Source organism: Canis lupus, chromosome 5, assembly GCF_048164855.1.
Source record: "Canis lupus baileyi chromosome 5, mCanLup2.hap1, whole genome shotgun sequence".
Lineage (NCBI taxonomy): Eukaryota > Metazoa > Chordata > Mammalia > Carnivora > Canidae > Canis > Canis lupus.
The window spans coordinates 10,446,493-10,465,567 of record NC_132842.1 but is presented as its reverse complement, the minus strand read 5'-3'; the positions used below and the strand labels follow the sequence as shown (position 1 = coordinate 10,465,567).

General features: G+C 36.1%; 1 protein-coding gene across 10 annotated transcripts in view; it reads right to left on the bottom strand.

Moving 5' to 3' along the window:
• Positions 1-19,075, bottom strand: part of NEBL (nebulette) — a 341,680-nt gene that overhangs the window by 101,412 nt on the left and 221,193 nt on the right. For 5 of the 10 annotated variants that reach the window (XM_072825440.1, XM_072825446.1, XM_072825447.1 and 2 more), the window contains exons 1-2: positions 6,114-6,637; positions 5,950-6,021 (exon numbers count right to left, since the gene is read on the bottom strand). The exons of 2 other annotated variants lie outside the window; for them this stretch is intronic. The gene's annotated coding sequence lies outside the window, so the exon portion shown is untranslated. Of the gene's footprint in view, positions 1-5,949; positions 6,022-6,113; positions 6,638-8,265; positions 8,399-19,075 lie in introns of those variants that run through there. 3 more of the 10 variants (XM_072825442.1, XM_072825444.1, XM_072825443.1) reach the window with 2 other exon arrangements.

Below are 19,075 nucleotides of genomic sequence, written 5' to 3'. Positions count from 1 at the left end.
CCTTTACTAATTAATTCTGCTCAAGTGAAACTTACCCAATTTATGAGCACCTCCCCAGAGGCCTCCCCATCTGCCTCCCCTCCCCCAACAAGGGCAAACTCTGTCTCAGAAACTTGCCGTGTGGTGGAGAAGATCATTCCAGAATGCAATGGTGGGCAGATGCACAAGAGAAGTCCAGAGAACCCTAGCTGAGCATGTTCATTTTTTCTCTCAAACTCAGGAGTAAAAGGAGTCACTCCTTTCCCCTTGAGCAGAGGCCAGAATTGTTACTCTGGGGGGAGACCCTGCATGAACACATTGAGCTGCAGTCAGGAACCATGGACAAAGCCCTAAAATATAATCCCGCTCTCATGCAATTGCCACCCAATCTAAAAACTGGTGAGGCAAAATTTATGACTAGTTGGGAGGATGAAGGTAATTTGCTAAAAGTTATATGACCCTGTAATAAAGTCATGTTTATGTACCCAACACTGTAAATACTTATGCTGAAAAAAATGTCCCAGTTCAGATGATAAATTACGTGGTCTCCCTAATTATAACCTAAAAGTGAAGTTTAGTTGACTATGTACCTGATTCTTAAAGGACACGACTAACATCGATGTTGCATACTAACATTACATAGAGATTTTACTACATGTAAACCTGATTTGAGGGGCATAATTCAACCTGAGGTATAACCAGATATGAACATAACTAAGCAAAGTTACTGCAAAATACTGTATCTCACTGCTGTGACTCTTAGGTATTAGACGCCTACCACATTAAACATTTGCTTTATTCATGAAATCAACATTGGAACATATTTATCTTATCTGAGCACTAAATTACTTTTTTTTCTTCTCGGAGATTAGCCATAATTTTAGGGCTCTGCAAATCACCCTCCTCAGTCACTAGTAATTAAACCGTTAATGGCAGTATGATAAATAGTAGGCTATTTTGATCATAAGGAGAAAAAAAGTATCCCCGTTATATAATTAAGTGTGAGAGAAAATAACCTATCATTAGGCTTAAGTTTGGCTCATTATTTTTATCTTTTGCCACTATCTTCTTCCCCTGGCAGTCACATTCTTGACTGCAGAGGTATGTGCTTGGCCACAGAGCCCCCGATAAGCTCTGACCTGAGCAGAATGTTCAGGACGAGAGCACAGGATAAGGGTGAAGTATTTACTTCCTTCACTGTGCAGGCAAATAGTTCAGTCGTAAGTGGCATCTACAGTCATTTCTTTGGTCTTTATTTAAAAGATACACACACACACATATTATTTGCTTATTGTCACTCCTATTATATTTCCAATGGATATTACAACATGAGTGACAATAAGCAAATGATCTTAAATTTTTGTATAAAGAATGCCACATCTTGTTAGCCTTCCTATACCAAAATAATAGAAAAGGATAGATGGATAGAAATTACATCGATGAAGGACACAAAATCCTAGGTGAAATAAAATCTACTAAATAAACAGCCACTTCTTAACACAGCCACGTCATATTTCTTGGATAGACTGCCTATGCCATCTGCTTCTTTCCTAAGAACAGAACCTGAATGTTATTTATGAGAGTAGCCAGGCCCCTGCCCCAACCCCAGAGGATGAATTCCTCTAAGTCAGGTATGGTGTTCTCCTTCCCTTTGGCCAACCATTGGCCTCCTCTGGTGCCCAGCTCTGGCCACGGGACATTTGCAGAAGTCTTCCCAGCAGTGTTCCTGGTTTCTGGTATGAAGGGGAGAACCCTGCTGGCAGAGCCTTGTATACTTTGCCCTTTCACCTTTTTCTGTTCTGCAGTCACAGGGATACAGCTGCAGTGAGGTCATCTCAAGGCTGTAAGTCACCATACGAATGATGACAAAACAGAAGGAAAGGAACCTGACGGAGAACATGCACTGCATCAAAACTGGATCCCTTACCTCCATGTTTCATGATGTGAAAACAAAAAATCCCACCTATATATTAAGGCTCTATGCTAGGCTTTTCCTGTCACTTGTGGCCATCTGAACTCATTACTGAGATACTATCCATGTCACTTTCTAATTGGAAAAAAAGGGGGGGGTAGGCACAGTTGATGACTTAATAATCAGTAAGATATCCCAAATATTTACCTTCTGCTCTGACCACACTTGTTAATCCCAACTATGCCTTAACTACAATTAGAGTCAAATCAGTTCAGAGGTGCTTCCTCTCATAGTCCTCTCTCTTTCATTGATATTAACTAATGGCTGAACTTAGATGACAGATATAGAAATGTCTGAGGATATTTCCTTTTACAGGCACTCTTTATTTTATTTTGAAATATTTTATTTACTTGAGTGAGGAGGGGCAGAAGGAGAGGGAGAGAGACCAGCAGACTTCCCACTGAGGGGAGAGCCTGATGCAGAGCTTGACCCCAGGACACTGAGATCATGACCAGAGCCAAAGTCAGACACTTAACTGAGACTCCCAGGGGCCCCTCCTTTTACAGGCACTCTTAACCAAAAGTATCAAAAGTTTTTTCTCAAATGGAGCCATATTGGCTCAATGCATTGAACCCTGGAAGAAAGAACTGCAGCCCCATCACCATGTGCTAACAGGGCGGGGGGCACTCATAGCCAAGGCTGCTGACCCAGGTTCTCTTAACACAATCAGAGCTCTCTCTGGAGGGATAGCCATGGAATCTAATGCTTTTAGCACCAGAAGGATTTACCCACCACAAACAATGTTCATTTGCCTGAAAAGCGTTCTTCCTGCTGCCATGTGAGTGAACACCCTCAAAAGGTTTGAACTAAAACACCATGTCACAGACCTCATGCAGATGTGGCCAAACTCACTCTGCAGAAACTCTTGATGCCTAATTTACAAGAAACATACAAAAATATCCCCCTTAACCTAATACTTTTTATAACCACCTGACAAGAGGCCACTAGATCCACGATACTGATGGCTCGATATAGTTGATGGGTTTGACTTATTCAAGGAATTTATTAGGTAGTTGACCAAGAAGCCCAGTGAGAGAGACAGAGAGAAAATATCTGGGGAAATAAAAGGCATTACGTGGTTAACAGAAAAATAAAAGAGGCGGCCCTAGAGGACCAGGTGTCTTTTAATTTTGGGAAGTGAGTTATGCAGAGGGAAACCCCACAATACAGGCAAGGCCAAGTGAAAGGCAGAAATCAGGTGGAACGAAAAATACCTCACACTGATTTCCCAAAGTGAAGCCACCTGACCTGAAAAAACATATGGTTTTTTTCTACGGAGAACTCTAAGTCCCTGGACTCATCTCTAGACCATTCCCATGTAAGTTTGTACAGTACAGTCATATACTTGGGGTGCCTGGCACACGGCAGGAGAGGAACCACATGATGATGGCCAGGGAATCAGGCAGATGTTGTTTCAAACCCCAGGTGTGTGGCTCTCCAGCTGTGTGGTTCAGTGAACAGAACGCAAGGCCGCTTCTCAGGGCTTCAAGGTGCAGACAGGCAAACGATGCACCACATTCACTTGGGGACATGGGCTAAAACACACTGCCACCCAACAGACAGAAAGGCTCAGGTAAACGTACAGATGCTCCTCTGGAATACAAGGGATTGGAAAACAAAACAAACAGACTTGATGGTTTGTCTTTAAGTCTGAGACCAGGGCAAGGGCCCCTGGGCTAAATGAAATGTGGGCACTGACCAAGGGGCACTGTCAGTAGCAGGAGAGGACCTCAACTGGAACTCCCAAACTAACTCTGTGCGACCACTTGTCCATTTTCGTATCTGTTTTAGCTCCGTGACCAATGCAACTCCAATACACATTTTAGACAACCATCTGGCAATGCAGACAACATAACTGCCATGAGAACTTCAACCGTTAAATTCATGGGCTCCATATAAAAAAACTGATGACACTGACAGTGAATAAAGCAGTTAGTACTTAATAAATACCTTCCTTTTCAACCAAACTTCTAAAAACTAAAACTTCCATTTGGTCCACTACATAAAATCCTTCCAGAAAGTGTAAATTAAAATTTGTTTTTAAAATGACTGTACAGGGAACCCTGGGTGGTGTAGCGGTTTAGCGCCTGCCTTTGGCCCAGGGCGCGATCCTGGAGACCCGGGATCGAATCCCACGTCGGGCTCCTGGTGCATGGAGCCTGCTTCTCCCTCTGCCTATGTCTCTGCCTCTCTCTCTTTCTCTGTGTGACTATCATAAATAAATAAAAATTAAAATAAATAAAAATTAAAATAAAATGACTGTACAAACTCCTCTTTTCAGTTTTGTTTTAGAAACAAAATAATTACTTGTTCAGCCTCTTCACTGGTAAATATACAAATTTCAAAAATTAAACCAGTATCTTAAAAAGTATGGAATTCTATTTTGAAACAAATAGTGAACATGTACACAGATATAAATCAGGCCACAGTCTGCGATCTAAATATTTAAGTAGTACAGACATTCCATGCAGCAGAAATCTATAAAAAACAGAAATGACTCCCACATATTTGATTTTTCCTACATGGAAGAGAAATAACACGGCTTTGGCTTTTGCAAATGGTAAAGGCCACGCCTCTCACCATAAGGTTGGTTTTACAGTCACTGCAAAATGACCTTATCCAAAACAACTCCAACAAAATCATCTACTCACTGAAGTTGCCACTTTGGTTCCAACGGTTTATATAATTTAGCTCATCCACAATTACCCTTTAATAAAAAACATAATAGCACTAGAAGAGGTACTATCTCTGGAGTTATGAAACTTCAGGTTTTAAATGGTAGCATTCCTATTACCAATATTAGTGTAATCGATAATAGTAAGGCTAAGATAAACTTTGCAGGGAAATCTACAATAAGAGCAAACACAGCAGAATGGCTAAGGCTGAGAGAGAGCTTTGTTTCAATCCTCCCTACTGCTTAACCGTGTGACCCAGGCAAGATACTTACCAAACCTTTCGGATACATTACCATTACTTAATGATACTGTAATAGAGGAACCAAGGCCAGTCCTGTTATATAACTTGCCCCAATCTTACTGTTAAATCAATGGCCAGTGTTGTGTTCCCTTCTTTCCAGACCCAGGCCTGATTCACTTTTCAGGAGTCATCTCTCCTCTGCACCAGCAATTCTCTCACAATTGTTTTAATGAGGAGTATCTAAAACTTTCTAGAATTCTAGTTTACCTATTTACTGGTTTATCAGTACATAATTACTAATATATATATATATACATACATATATATATACACATACATATATATATAAATACAAACACACACATAATTCCACAATTCTAGGATTCCCTGGAGATATGATATAAATTGATCCCAGTTAATGAAAAAACCAGGAGAAAAATGCTCCTTTTTGCTAATAATATCATCATCTAGTTCAGGGTTCATACTATGTAGTTCAGTAACTAATGAATCCAAAATTGTCAATACATGTTATGTATGTGTGTGTGTGTATATATATGTATGTACACATGTTTACATATATATATATATATATATATATATATATATATATATATATACACACACACACACACACATATTTTTTTTCCTGGTTTCAAAAACTACTGCATTCATCACAGTCCTCAAAAAAAAACCCAAAATGTTTTTTTTTTTTAAAAACCATTGGTTTAGACAGAGATCCTCCCGTAACAAATTACACCACCAAACAAATTTTAAAAGGCTTTGCAGTTCACACATGGAATGCACTCTGAAATTTCAATGTTTTACGATTTTACACTAGAGTGAAATTCATAAGGGATAGCACTCTGGATTAAGAATTTGGAGACCTCTTCCTACAGAAATTCTCTGTATTGGTGACCTTGAGGAAATCCACGAAAGTGTCTGGACTTAGTTCCATGATCTGGAAAATAATTGTGTTTTAACAGATGACTGCAGGGTTTTCTCCCCAACTAGATGATTCTATGACATGATAGTGCCACATACACAGTGCACAAATCAGACAAAAATTACTTAAGCCCACTTACATCACTAATGAGTCTGGTGCATTTTCTGGCCAATTCCATCCTTAGGTCTTCAATAACAGGCTTAAAGAATATCTGTCCAGAAAAGAAAGGAAAGGAAACATTTTTTTCCAGTGATCAACTTAGAGGAACAAATACCCTTCTTCAGCTGGCCCATTCCTACTTACCATGTCTTCTTCATCTTCTTCTTCCTCTGTTTTTCCCTCTTCAGTTTCATCTTTTACATCCTCAAACACAGGGACCCTCATTTTTACTCTTTATGGATAGGGTTTTTTTCTTTTTTTCTTTTCTTTTCTTTTCTTTCTTTTTTTTTTTTTTAATTTCACGAGTACAGTACCTTTCTCTGTACTATAGCACCCTTGAGATCTTGGAGCCTCTGGTGTTCTGGCAGAAATGACCTTGCCCAGGCCTCATCTCTATTTAGCTCACACTTCACCCTCTTATCACAACTATGTGTGAGTGGATGGACAGGATTGCAGAGGTCAGCCAGGGCTAGCCTCCAAGTGGAAATACCACTCTCAGGCAAAATTCGATTTTGTGACCTTTTAAAGTCAACATTCTCTAAACTGGGTAAGAAATCCAAAAGAGACCATGTATTTATATTTCACTAATTTAATTCATTCATAACACAGTTTAAAGGAGACTTAAAGATGGTGGGAAAATGACTCCGCTACAACACTCAAGATAGCATAGTCCAAAGCCTGTTATCTCAAAGATTTCTCAACTCCGTCTAAATAAAGTTTGTGCTGGAACATCAGACATATCTCTGATTTTATATAGTGAATCCAGATCATTCAAGCTCATTTCGTTAACCTAAGTTAAATTTTTTATGAGAAAAACACATACTTCCCACATTCTAAAAAGTACTAACTTTAAATTAGCTGATTAAAGTCTAGTAATTTACTATGAAAAGTCATTTGAACCACTTTAAAGAATCAATTCTGAGTTAATTATGACCATTAACCTTATATTGCTATTGTATTATTTTAATTGTAAATATCATTAAACACAAGAAGTTGCAGTTAACATAAGTTGATATATCATTTAAGAATTCTAGAAACATCATTGTTTCAAAAAATAATAATAATCATGCTCTTCCAGTTCTGCCCATTGTGTCAATTTTTACACAAGTTTGCTGGGTTTTATACTATAAAATATTTACTCTTCATATATTCCTCTACATGCTTGGAAAAATAAATTATAACTATACTGATAATGTAGTATGTGTCATCAGTTATATAATTAAAAATACATTTCTCAAAAAAATCCTTAATTGTCAATTTAGGCAATAATAAGGCTCTATAAAATTCACAATATACCAGTTTGGTTACTCCAACCTAGGGTAAATTAATTTTCACAAAATCATAATATCAGTGTGAGACATAAAAAAATACCCTATGGTAAACAATGAAACTAATTATAAAATACAACTTTATTCCAAATACATTATTCTAAGTAGCCAAGAATAATGCAACTTTCTCTTGATATCATATCTAGTTTTAAATTTTCTTCCTAATTGTTTCAGCCTTGCCTAAACTAAAAATCTGACCAAAAAATATTCTAAACAATCTTATTTATAGATTATTCCTCAAATTGTTTTCCATGAGGCTACAGTTCCACAGAATACTCTAGAGAGGAAAGGGGGTTTCTTAAGCAAAATGTATTTGGAAAAGCCTGTATGTTCATCTCAACTCCTATCACTTAGAGATCCACACCACCTAATGACAAATCAGAAGCTCCAAGAAGACTCACAACCGAGAAAACTATTTAGGTTTTCTTAATCCAACATTTCTGAAACATGAAATCCTATTCACTTAGTCTGATCTAATCTACCTATTTACCTTCCTACCATTTTTTAATGATATCCAATGCTCCAGAAAATTAACATTCTTCTGTGAATTATTACTTAGGGAAATATTATCCTACTCTGAAAAACTGTTGTATTCTAAAACAGTTGTCGGTCTTTTCATGAAATGATTCAGGCTAACTTAATGGCATCCCATATTCTGCTTACTAGCAAAATGCCAAAAAGAAGTCCCCCAAGGCTGCGGAACTTGGAAACCTTTACTTTTAAAATAACAACTATGTTATTTTAAACATAGCTGTGTAGAGAACTCTACAAGGAAATTCTCTGTATGTTATATTTGTTCCATAAAGGAGCAGAATGTGTGAATTCTGTTTCCCTCAACTCTTTTGCCAAAAGACTGTTCTAATATTCTATAGAAGATCTATTATATTATCTTCATTTGGAAAAAGGGAAGAGGAACTTCTATAAGGTTTTCTAGCAAACTTCTAGAAGCGTGGGGAGAAAAATCTCACCAAAGCTACTTAAGATGACTTGTGTCGCTCACGGTGACATCTATTCCCTTGGTGAATTGTCTTCAGTGGACTTCAATGGCTGCTTTTTCTCATTTCCCATTATGCAATAAGTTTTTATTGACTTTCCACTGTGCTGGAAGAAAATAACCTGTTGAGATTATGCACAGAAGTTCTGAAAGCAAAACCAAACACCATATGTAACGTAAACACAAATTTTTCATTTGTGGATGTTACAGTCAGAATTTTAAAGCCAGAGGGAGCCTTAAGAAATCAATCTTACTAAAAGCCCTCTCTTACAGAGGACAAAATTGAAGACAAAATTAAGATCAAGAGAAATTAATTATTTGTCTCATTCACAAAGTTACTCAATGGAATACCGAGACCAAAACTTAACCAGAGCTTTATGTTCATTCATTCAAATAAGTGTTGCTCTGTCAGGCACTAAGCTTGGTGCTGGGAGGTAATGGTGAGTAAAGCATACTCTGTGCTAAGACAAGAAATAAATTAAAAAAAAAAAAAACATTCAAGATGTACTGGATGGACTCGTTAATGGATTGTTTGGCAAACTGCATACATTATATTTCTTTTGATTGAATATATCTTTTTTTCCTCTCACTTATAAGTATAATATAAAATTCACGTAAAGTTTTCTTTAAAACACTTTAAGCCTTGTACATTATCACAGCAAAGCTCTCTTGTCGGTAGCTCCTAAATGCAACTTGGGGAATAAGACAAAAGTTTTTCGTGGATACCTATCATGTTTCAAAATTTCCTACCACCTTCTTTTTCTTCCTTTAAACCTAAGGTTAAATGTTCTATTTTAATATATATTTTCACTTTGGGGCACCCCAATAAGGGAGTATCTTAATAATTGCAGACCCTTTTACTTATTGTGTACCTCACATATGTTGTCTACCTCATATGTTAGCACTCTACCCATGCCCTCATATGGAATGGGACCAATGTGGGGATCCCATTACTTATGGCAAGACCCTCTACTTCCAGCTACGGCTCTCCCACATCCTCTAAGGCAAATTTTAAATCTCTCTCCACCCTAATTCTCCATAGTTAAAGAGAAAAACCAAATTGCCAGAAGTTATTAAAAGCAAAGATTTTAAAAATAGCAAAGCTTAGAAACACAAGATTTTGCAACTATCCCACAAAGGTAGACAGTTCCAGGAAAAGCACTTGATATGAAATGGCCTTCTCATTTGAAAGGGTAAGACACTATACCATCAATATGTTTTTAAAGGCCGGAGGGTCTCATACCGCCTAACAGCCTAAAGATAAGGGCTAACTTGCATATTACAATACAGAAGTTTTATTTTCTTAAGATTTTGTTTGAGAGCAAGCGTGGGTGCACCAAGTTGGGGGTAGCAGAGGGAGAGGGAGAAGCAGACTCCCCACTGAGCAGGAAGCCCATTTCGGGGCTCAAACCCCGGTATCATGATTTGAGCCAAAGGCAGACGCTTAACAGGCTAAGCCACCTGCCCTTCTTCCTCTTTTCTTGATAGTGATAGAACATGTGCTTTTTGCCAACATGGAGATGAGAGACTTGCAAATGAAAATCCATAATAATTAAAATAGATGGAGATTCAGTTCTGAGTTGAGGAAAGCTTCCAGAGATAAGGTGAATTTTTCCACTTTAAAAGTTAATTCAACAGTTCTTATTACAAAATATTCCCCAGAATGGTTAGGTGAGAGAGGAATTAGTTCATCCGACTTGTTTGCCTGTCTTGGCAGTCTTTCAGTTACACTCGTTTTCAGTTGCCTGGGGTTTTGGGGGTTTTTTTTGGTTTGTTTTTGTTGTTGTTGTTGTTGTTTTATGACTATCTCCTAGAAGGTTCTCGTTTCTCAGTTGAACCCCTGGTCATTTTACTTTTGCCTCACATAGTTCCTCATTATTTGGCAACTGTCCAAAAGAGAACTTTACTAGTAGATGAGGGGATGAAATAGTTTCTTCAAACCAGAAATGTAAGCTCTCTTGAGCAATTTGTCTTCTTTATAAAAGACAAGAGCTCTGCTTAATATTAGCCCAATCTATTTTTACAATTTACATTCATTAAGCCCATCTTCTCCTTTTTAATGGCCATTTCATTACTGTTTGTTAATTAGAAATCAAAAGAATACAAAGCAACCTGAATTATTGTCACCATTACTAATTATGCCATTAAAATAAGATTTAAAAGAATGGTTTTTCTGTATTCATATTCCTGTTTTCACAAATAGAGATCCTATTCACAAGTGGGAGCTATATGACTAAACTTTAGGTATTGGAGGAGAGGAACAAGAAACTGCAAATTATTTTTTGGCACAATTTCTGAGTTGGGTGTGGTTGGGATGCCAAAACCAAAAGTACTCTTCCAGATGTACTGACTGGGGCGGGGCGGGGACAGTTCTCATTGAGAATCTACAGTAACATAAGCATCCAGTGAACTGAAGGACCTTGGTTTAATTCACTGCTTACTTGAGACCTCAGTTCAGCAGAACAATGAAGCTAATAGTCACTTCCACAAGCCTTCCCCCAGGGAGAAGCCCAAGGTCTGGCCTTTGTAAGCCTTGTAACCAGAACCAAAGGGCCAGGCACAATCAAACAGCTTAGCTATCCCTAAAAGTATCCCTTTCCTAGAATTTTGTGTGAGATGTCTCAGGAAAAATTGCGAAAGACTTTGAAACTGGAAAAAAAATTACCTCCTGTGTTATCTAGTGTTACCTTCTGGCTAATTTGGTCTTTTGCTGTCTTTGAACTGCTTCACAAGACCATAAAATGCTAAAAACTGATAACAATGCTAATGACGCTTTATCCATACAAATGCAAATTAATTGTGTCCTGGGGAAAAGCAATTGATTACTGTCTTGTCAATAGAGCTTTTTGCCTTTATTTCTAAATTCATTTCAGCAATTTATTACTCATTTCTGCGTGTTCTCCAAATTCACCTTTGAACCAGTCTTAACATCTTACTGGTGCCCTCATTCATTAATGAGTTAAAATCTTTTAAATGTGTTCATTTTCTGTTTTATGAGAATCGTGATCTCACCATTTTTTTTATTTTTTTATTTTTTATTTTTTTTTATTTTTTTTTTTTTTAAATTTTTATTTATTTATGATAGTCACACAGAGAGAGAGAGAGGCAGAGACATAGGCAGAGGGAGAAGCAGGCTCCATGCACCGGGAGCCTGACGTGGGATTCGATCCCGGGTCTCCAGGATCACGCCCTGGGCCAAAGGCAGGCGCCAAACCGCTGCGCCACCCAGGGATCCCTCACCATTTTTTTTAATATCCCTTAACAGATGCAAATGATTTAATTATCCTCATTGCTTTCCTTCAACATTTGGCAAAAATAGAAAGGGAGAAGGTATCACCGGACAAAGCCCTTGGCTCTCAACTGTGAAATATAACTATAAAATTTTTGGTGTTAAAAAAAAATTGGTGTTTATTGAAATTAGCTTTTTGTTTTATTTTGTTCTCAGGTCTGATCATGCTTGACTACTGGCAAATGCCACCTGTGTGCTTGTATATATGTACATTCACACACAAACACACACACACACAACATACACATGCACTGGAGCAGAGTTAATTCACCACAGCTGCCAGTTCCCTCTTGAAAAGTATACAAGGCCTCAACAAATGCAAAGACTTAATTACTTCTCACATCTGGAAAAACTTGAATATGAGAGTGGATTTATTGAAGAAGCTCTTTGCTTGGCTGTCAACACCGTATCAAGAGCCAGAGAGAGTGCAGGCTTGATCACTGTTGGCAATTCTTTAACTCTTCAGAGATAGATGTTCTACCAATTAATTCATAACATGTCCTAAGCAGGGACAAGATTTATGAATTTTATGAAAACACAGTGAAGTAAATGATTTCCTAGTCCTGTTTTTGGCATGTTTCGGGGGGGGGGGGGATCACATATTAAAATGTGGAAATGATAAGGAAATCCTTAAATTCTAGGAAAAGAAGGGAAGCCTTTGGGGTTGCAGAGCACATTAAAACAAACAGCCATTAGAACAATAATTTACATAAACACATGCAAAACTAGACAATTTTATCTCCTTTTTGGAGATAGAGTAATAATGTTCCTAAAAGGGAAGTAGGGGAGTTACATGAGCTCATAACAAGAAGATTTAGTGGAAACCAAGGATTGGGCAGATCCCCACCAGAGAGGATATTTAAGCCAGAATTAGGCAAAGTGATGGGGTTTGGGGAATGCATCCAAAGAGCATTTGCAAAGACCCAGAGACAAGAGTTGGAGGAAGCAAAACTTCAATGTCACTGGAGAATACAATGGAGAGAGAAGAGGGCAGCAGAGCAGCAAGGAGACCAGCAAAGGGGGATCTCAGGGGAGAGGCTGATGAAGTAAATGGATGGAAATCACTTATCCTAACACAAAAAAGCTTAAACCAGTTTGAACCATGAATCCTTTACAAACAACACAGTTCCTGGTTAATTAACTGCGGAAACAGCACCTTTACACCTACCCTATTCCCTTCATATGCCTTGAATTTAATTTCTATCTCTTTATCTTACCATTAGCCAATTGAAATATGCTGTGTATCTGGAATCTATGAAAATTCACAGGGAAGGGACGCCTGGGTGGCTCCACGGTTAAGTGGCTGCCTTTGGCCCAGGGCCTGATCCTGGAGTCCCAGGATCTAGTCCCACATGGGCTCCCTGCATGGAGCCTACTTCTCCCTCTACCTGTGTCACTGCCTCTCTATCTCTTGTGTCTCTCATGAGAAAACAAATAAAATCTTTAAAAAAAAAATTCACAGTGAAGAAATCACTCCCAGATTTATTAATTTAATGAAGAAAAATATTCAAGAAAAATGTCTGTTATACATATACACCCCGATGTGTGTTATTTATATATTCTCCCCTCAAATTGGAATTTATGTTAAATGTGTTTATAATGTAAATTTCACACTTTCATATTTCTACAATTTATTTTATTAGTTTAGTTTATTATTGGAATGCACCTATTTTTTTTTTCTACTCTTTCCTAAATAAGTGATAGCAATGTTTCTACTGAAATCTTAAAGCATTTAAATTACTATACCTATGTTCACTAAGGATTTGTTTTATCCTGAAATCATGATTTCATTATAGTTGTAAGTCAGGGAAAACAATGCAACTGATCCTCACAAGTTCAGAACTTTTGAAGCACTAATTTCTCCATCTTCCTTCAATTGTTTCCATGGAGTTTCTTCATGTATAACTCAAGATATAACATAAAATCAAAATAGGATCATAGTTAAAGTCACCGTATAACTAAAACAGCTATAGAGTAATGTGTTAAAACAATTAGTACCCCTTGAATAGTGAAAACTAGTTGAACATATATTGAGGGTAGTTTCCGAGTACTTGAGTTGAAATGGGAGAGATGGGTAGGGATGTTTTTTCAGTTTTGTTCCTTGATTATCTGAGGAGATTAAAATAGTACCTGGCCCACTGAATGCACACAAAAATATTTGTGCTTGGTGAAATAAATGGAAACAGACACATACACATAGTAAATAATAATAAAGATAATTCACTAGCATATTCATTGAAAAATATTCATTTCCTTAGACTATGATGAAATTTACCAGACTTATAAAACCTACATTTCAAGAAAGTAGCAGTATGTTTGAAAAAACTTCTATCAACATTCAAATAGTTTTGTACATAACAATTTTCTATCCTATTTTATATTCTATATCTATAGATGGTTTTCTCAATCCTCCTTTTTTTCTCAAATTGTGTGTAGGATATTTTCCTCCATAAACCCAATATGTTTGGCATATTTTTGATTTGCTAATAAAGTGGCATCCCTTAAGCAATGTCCATCTATGTTTTAACTATTTCGGAATTCATTCTCTGGACCAGCTCTGTCTAGTAGAAATATATTGTGACCTACATATGTAATCTTAAATATTTTAGTTTCTACATTAAAAAAAAAGAACGTATTACATTGATTTTAATGACATATTTGATTCAACTTAATGTATCCAAAATACTATCATTTGGACATGTAATCAATATAAAAAGTACTGGGATATTTTACACTTTTTTACACTAGGTCTTCGAAATTCAGTGTATTTTAATCTTACGTTTGCAGTACATCTCAATTCAGATGAGCTCTTATTGGATAGTGGCTATTACTGCACAGTATAGTTGTACGTAATAAAACTGTAAATCATTAGCTCTTTTTCATTTTGATTGTATATAAATGTGGAAAGGACACATTTAATATTAAACTTCTTAAGATGAGAATTTCAGAATCCTAATAAGCAAGCAATAAAATTGCAATCTAATTTAGTTTCCAGATCTATTTAAATCAGAGTCCTTTGTATGGGAATGTATTTTATTAAAGGTTTAAATTGTTCTTATAAATAATGAATTAACTCTTTATATGTTTTAATTAACTTCACCAAAGGTGTATTTTCAAAATGCTATCTTGTTTCATTAATGAGAATGACATATTTAAAGTCCCAATAGTTTCCAGGATAAATATTCATTAATTATCTATCTAATAAATAGCTAATTATATGAGTGAATAATAGATATTCTTTATTTCTCCACCCAAATACAAAAAAGTCCAAATAGTGAAATATCCTCCATAGGTTCTCCCTTTTTTTACTCACATAATCCAATTTAAAACACACCAGCAAATGCTTATCAGTTTGGCTACATCAATTCTTTTTAAACCATGTCATAAAGCAAGATTACAGTGATGCTTTACTAAAGAGACTGATGGATCATTTAAAAAAGTGTTTTAACTGAAATGAATTTTTTTCTATGAAAAACTTTAAAATTTCAAATTCTCAACAGAAAAGCCCTTGGGCAGGGAAGGGAAACACAGTATCGCTTATTTCTGTTCTTTTCTCAAGGGAACCAGCAAAAAATGGATATTTTTTTCACTACTAGAATTCTTCAATAACATCCAAATGCAATGAAGTGCTTTGAATTAAAAATACCGTTACATAAAGTGATATCCAAGGACTTAAATTGTATTTGTGCTATCCCTCACTCAAGCTCTGCTGAAAATTCTGGAGAAAGTTAAACTCTATACAAAAATAGAGGGCAATCAAGAACTCTTAGAAACTTCCTACTTGGTACTAGGAGAGGGCACAAAAGGGTGATCACTGTATGCCAAGCACTCTGACTATGGACTTTATATATATAAAAATCCCATTTAATCCTCACAACCTCCATTTCACAGATGAGACACTTGGACCAGAAGTGGATAACTTGCTCAAGTTCTCACACTAAGAGATTCCAAACCGAATCTGTACTGCTTCCATCTGTGTAAAAACTATGGAAACAGAACAACAGAACATTCACTGGCCTTTATTTCTTTCTGGTAGTGATATTATTATTATTTTCTATCATCGTTTTCAATTTCCACCTTCCAAGGAATTGTCATTACTGACAGTGATTTAAAGGAAGAGTGCTTGTGGTATGGGGACAATTGGGTTCCTATGATTGGTAAAAACAAGAATAGCCCAGGAGTCAGAAGCAACAGAAAGCAGGTAATAATGAAAGCATTAGGAGCATCCTGACTTGTCAGAAACTTTTGAGAAGCTTTCCTGATTTTTATTCATTAATGGTACATTTATAAGCAGTAGTAAGCTAAAAGATATTTAACAACCATCTCTCCCAGGGAAAGAAGGAAGGAAGGAAGGAAGGAAGGAAGGAAGGAAGGAAGGAAGGAAGGAAGAAGGGATGGATGGATGGATGAGCACATTTGGCTCAGAGGAGCTGACATGAGCCAGCAGCATGAAGCACTACAAGTAACAATAATAAAAGCCTACATCTCATAATATATGGACCAAAGGCTGCCAGTCAACCTGAGAAACTAACTTTCCAAATTTTAAAATAAGCATTTCAAGGTATGCCCCTAGTATCATTCTGTTCTGTATCTGTATGTTGATGAAATCATGCTAACGAATAAGATTTCAAATTTATTTGAAAACACTTTTTCTCTACTGATCACTATATCCTGAGATCATAAAGTCTGTGCTTGTGGTACTCTTATTTAAAGATGATTCAAACACATTAAAGATATTGCACACAAAAATGAAGGAAATGAAATGGAAAATAATTTAAGAGGCGGATTTTATGACATTTAAATAGAGCTTATCCTACCCTTTCTACAGAGCTGCCTTGATACCCAAAAAAGATTTGGGAGTTTTCTTTTTTTTTTTTTTTTTTTTTTGATTTGGGAGTTTTCTTTTAAAGTGAGTCAATTAAAAAAGAATCAATAAGTAACAGTTTAAACAGTAAAGAATTTCCTCAAAAAAATAAAAATAGAAATACTATATGATCCAGCAATTCCATCTCTGAGTATTTATCTAAAAAATATAAGAAACACTAACTCAAAATATCTGCACCCCCATGTTCATTATTTACAAAAGTCACGATATGGAAACTACCTAAGTGTCCACTGACAGATGAATGGATAAGGAAAATATGGTGTATGTATACACACACACACACATACACACACACACACACATGCACACACACACACACAAGAATTTTATTCAGCCATAAAAAAGGAAGGAATTCTTGCCATCTAAGACAACATGGATGGATCTTGAGGGTATTATGCTAAATGAAATAAATACTAGAGAAAAACAAATAGCATACAACCTCATTTATATATGGAATCTAAAAAAACAAAACAAAACCAAAAAACCCCAAACCAAGTTCCCAGGCACAGAGAACAGATTATTGGCAGTTGCCAGAGGCAACTGGTGGGGTGGGGTGGGGGTGGGGTGGGGGGGTGGGTAGGTAAAATGAGTGAAAGGGATCAAAAAGTATAAATTTCCAGCTATAAAATATATGTCACAGGGATATAATATACACCATGGTGGCTACAGTTAATAATACTGTATTGCACATTTGAAATTTGCTAAGAGAGTAAATCTTAGAAGTTTTCATCACAAGAAAAAAAATTTTTGTAACTATGTATGGTGATGGATGTTAACTAGACTTATTGTGATCATTTCACAGTGTATATACCAATAGTGAATCAGCATGTACTATACCTGAAACTAATATAATGTAATACGTCAATCATGCTTCAATAAAAATTTTTAAAGCACTGAAAAATTCAGAATATTTAAGTATTCACTGAAAATAGTGTGATATTAGTGATTTTACATAAAACATAAAACCCGTAAAAATAATTTGCCAAAAAACCAATTCTAGATTTATACTAGAATATTAGGGAAAAAATTCATCTCAAAATAAAAGGACAATGATAATTGTAGTAAAGAAATGCTGGCCTTACACACACGCTGAGCTGAAAATTAAAAGTTCGTTTAATAAGATCGTTTATTTTTTAAATGTATGTGTTCTGGCCATTTCTTGTAAATCGAACCCTTTGTAAAGCACAGAATAGCTACTTTCAAGGTTTTCTATGACAACCTGTCCAATAAAAGTGAACTCTTAAAGAGTAATCTCACTATGAGAGTCTCTTTTGTGTCAAAATTTTTACTTTAAAGTTTGCTTTAAAGGAGGTATTTTTGCTGACATACATTAATGAAGTGGCAAGGACATCTTTTTTCAAGATTTTAAGCTTGATACCAGACAACTACTTTAACCCTATGAAGTAATTTTTCTGCAGAAATAGCACATGTGCATCTGATCAAAGCTGTACTTAGTTTCTTATTTTAAGATTTAAAATCACTATACATGTATTTCCTTTGATTATTCTTTATGATGTTTACTTTCTCTTGTATAAATAGTCATGAGTTAGGGAAACCTCAGATTTTAATTTAATCAGAATAAATAGCTAAATTGTATTATCATATATTAAAACATTTGTATATATGGGTTTTTAAAAACTTATTACAATAGCTTTAGATTTGCTTATTAACAAACTTAACAAGATTTTTTTAAAGATGTCATCTGATTGCTGATTAAGTGTGGACAACTCAAAATACAAACGTTCCTGTAAAGGGGTAAATTATCTATACGATAAAATCTAATCTTCTGGGATACAGTTGCAGAAGACTTTATATAAAGAAAATTACACACAGTTTTATGCTTTAATTAGTGCTTTATTTATCTTTTTATTATACCTTACATTCAGTATCGTACTAATTCTTTTTTTACTTTTCTAAAAACACAGCAGTAGTGAATGTTCTTTTTAAACAAATTTATATTTGTTTAAATATTCAAAAATTTAAAGGCTTATGAAATAAGGACTAACTAATTTGCAAAACCATCAAAAATGTATCTGTATCTTTTACAGTACATTCCAGGCTTTTATGATGTTTCTATTTCAGAGACAGGATCAGGGATTGAATGTGAAGCGATGATTTGACAAAGATGATAACTGATTCATGAGCTATGTTACAATGAGGCTTCTGCTCAGGTTCTTTATATTCTACTAAAAAAAGGACACATGCCTGAGATTGTGTTCCACACTGAATTGACAACAGCACCTGACACTGTTCTCTCGTCCGACAAAAACACACTGGCTGACCAGGCAAGAATGACCAAGCACAGAAGAGATTAGGAGCCCACTAGCTCCTCACTGAATGAACCTTAATCACAGAACAGCATTGGGGGAAAAAAGTGAGGCTGGAAGCCCCACATCCTGTATGTGGAGTGCAAAGAGCAGTGGCCACAGGAGGAGGAGCCCCACCATCTTAGTTTGAAACCCCCTCTGCTATTGACCTGCCCTGTGGTGGCAAGTGTTTCATTTGAAGTCTTTGGTTCTTTTTTTTCCCATCTGTAAAGAATTATATCCGTCTTCTGCAATTGGGTTCTGCAATTGTATGATCGCCAACTTTATCTAATCGCTGTGGTAC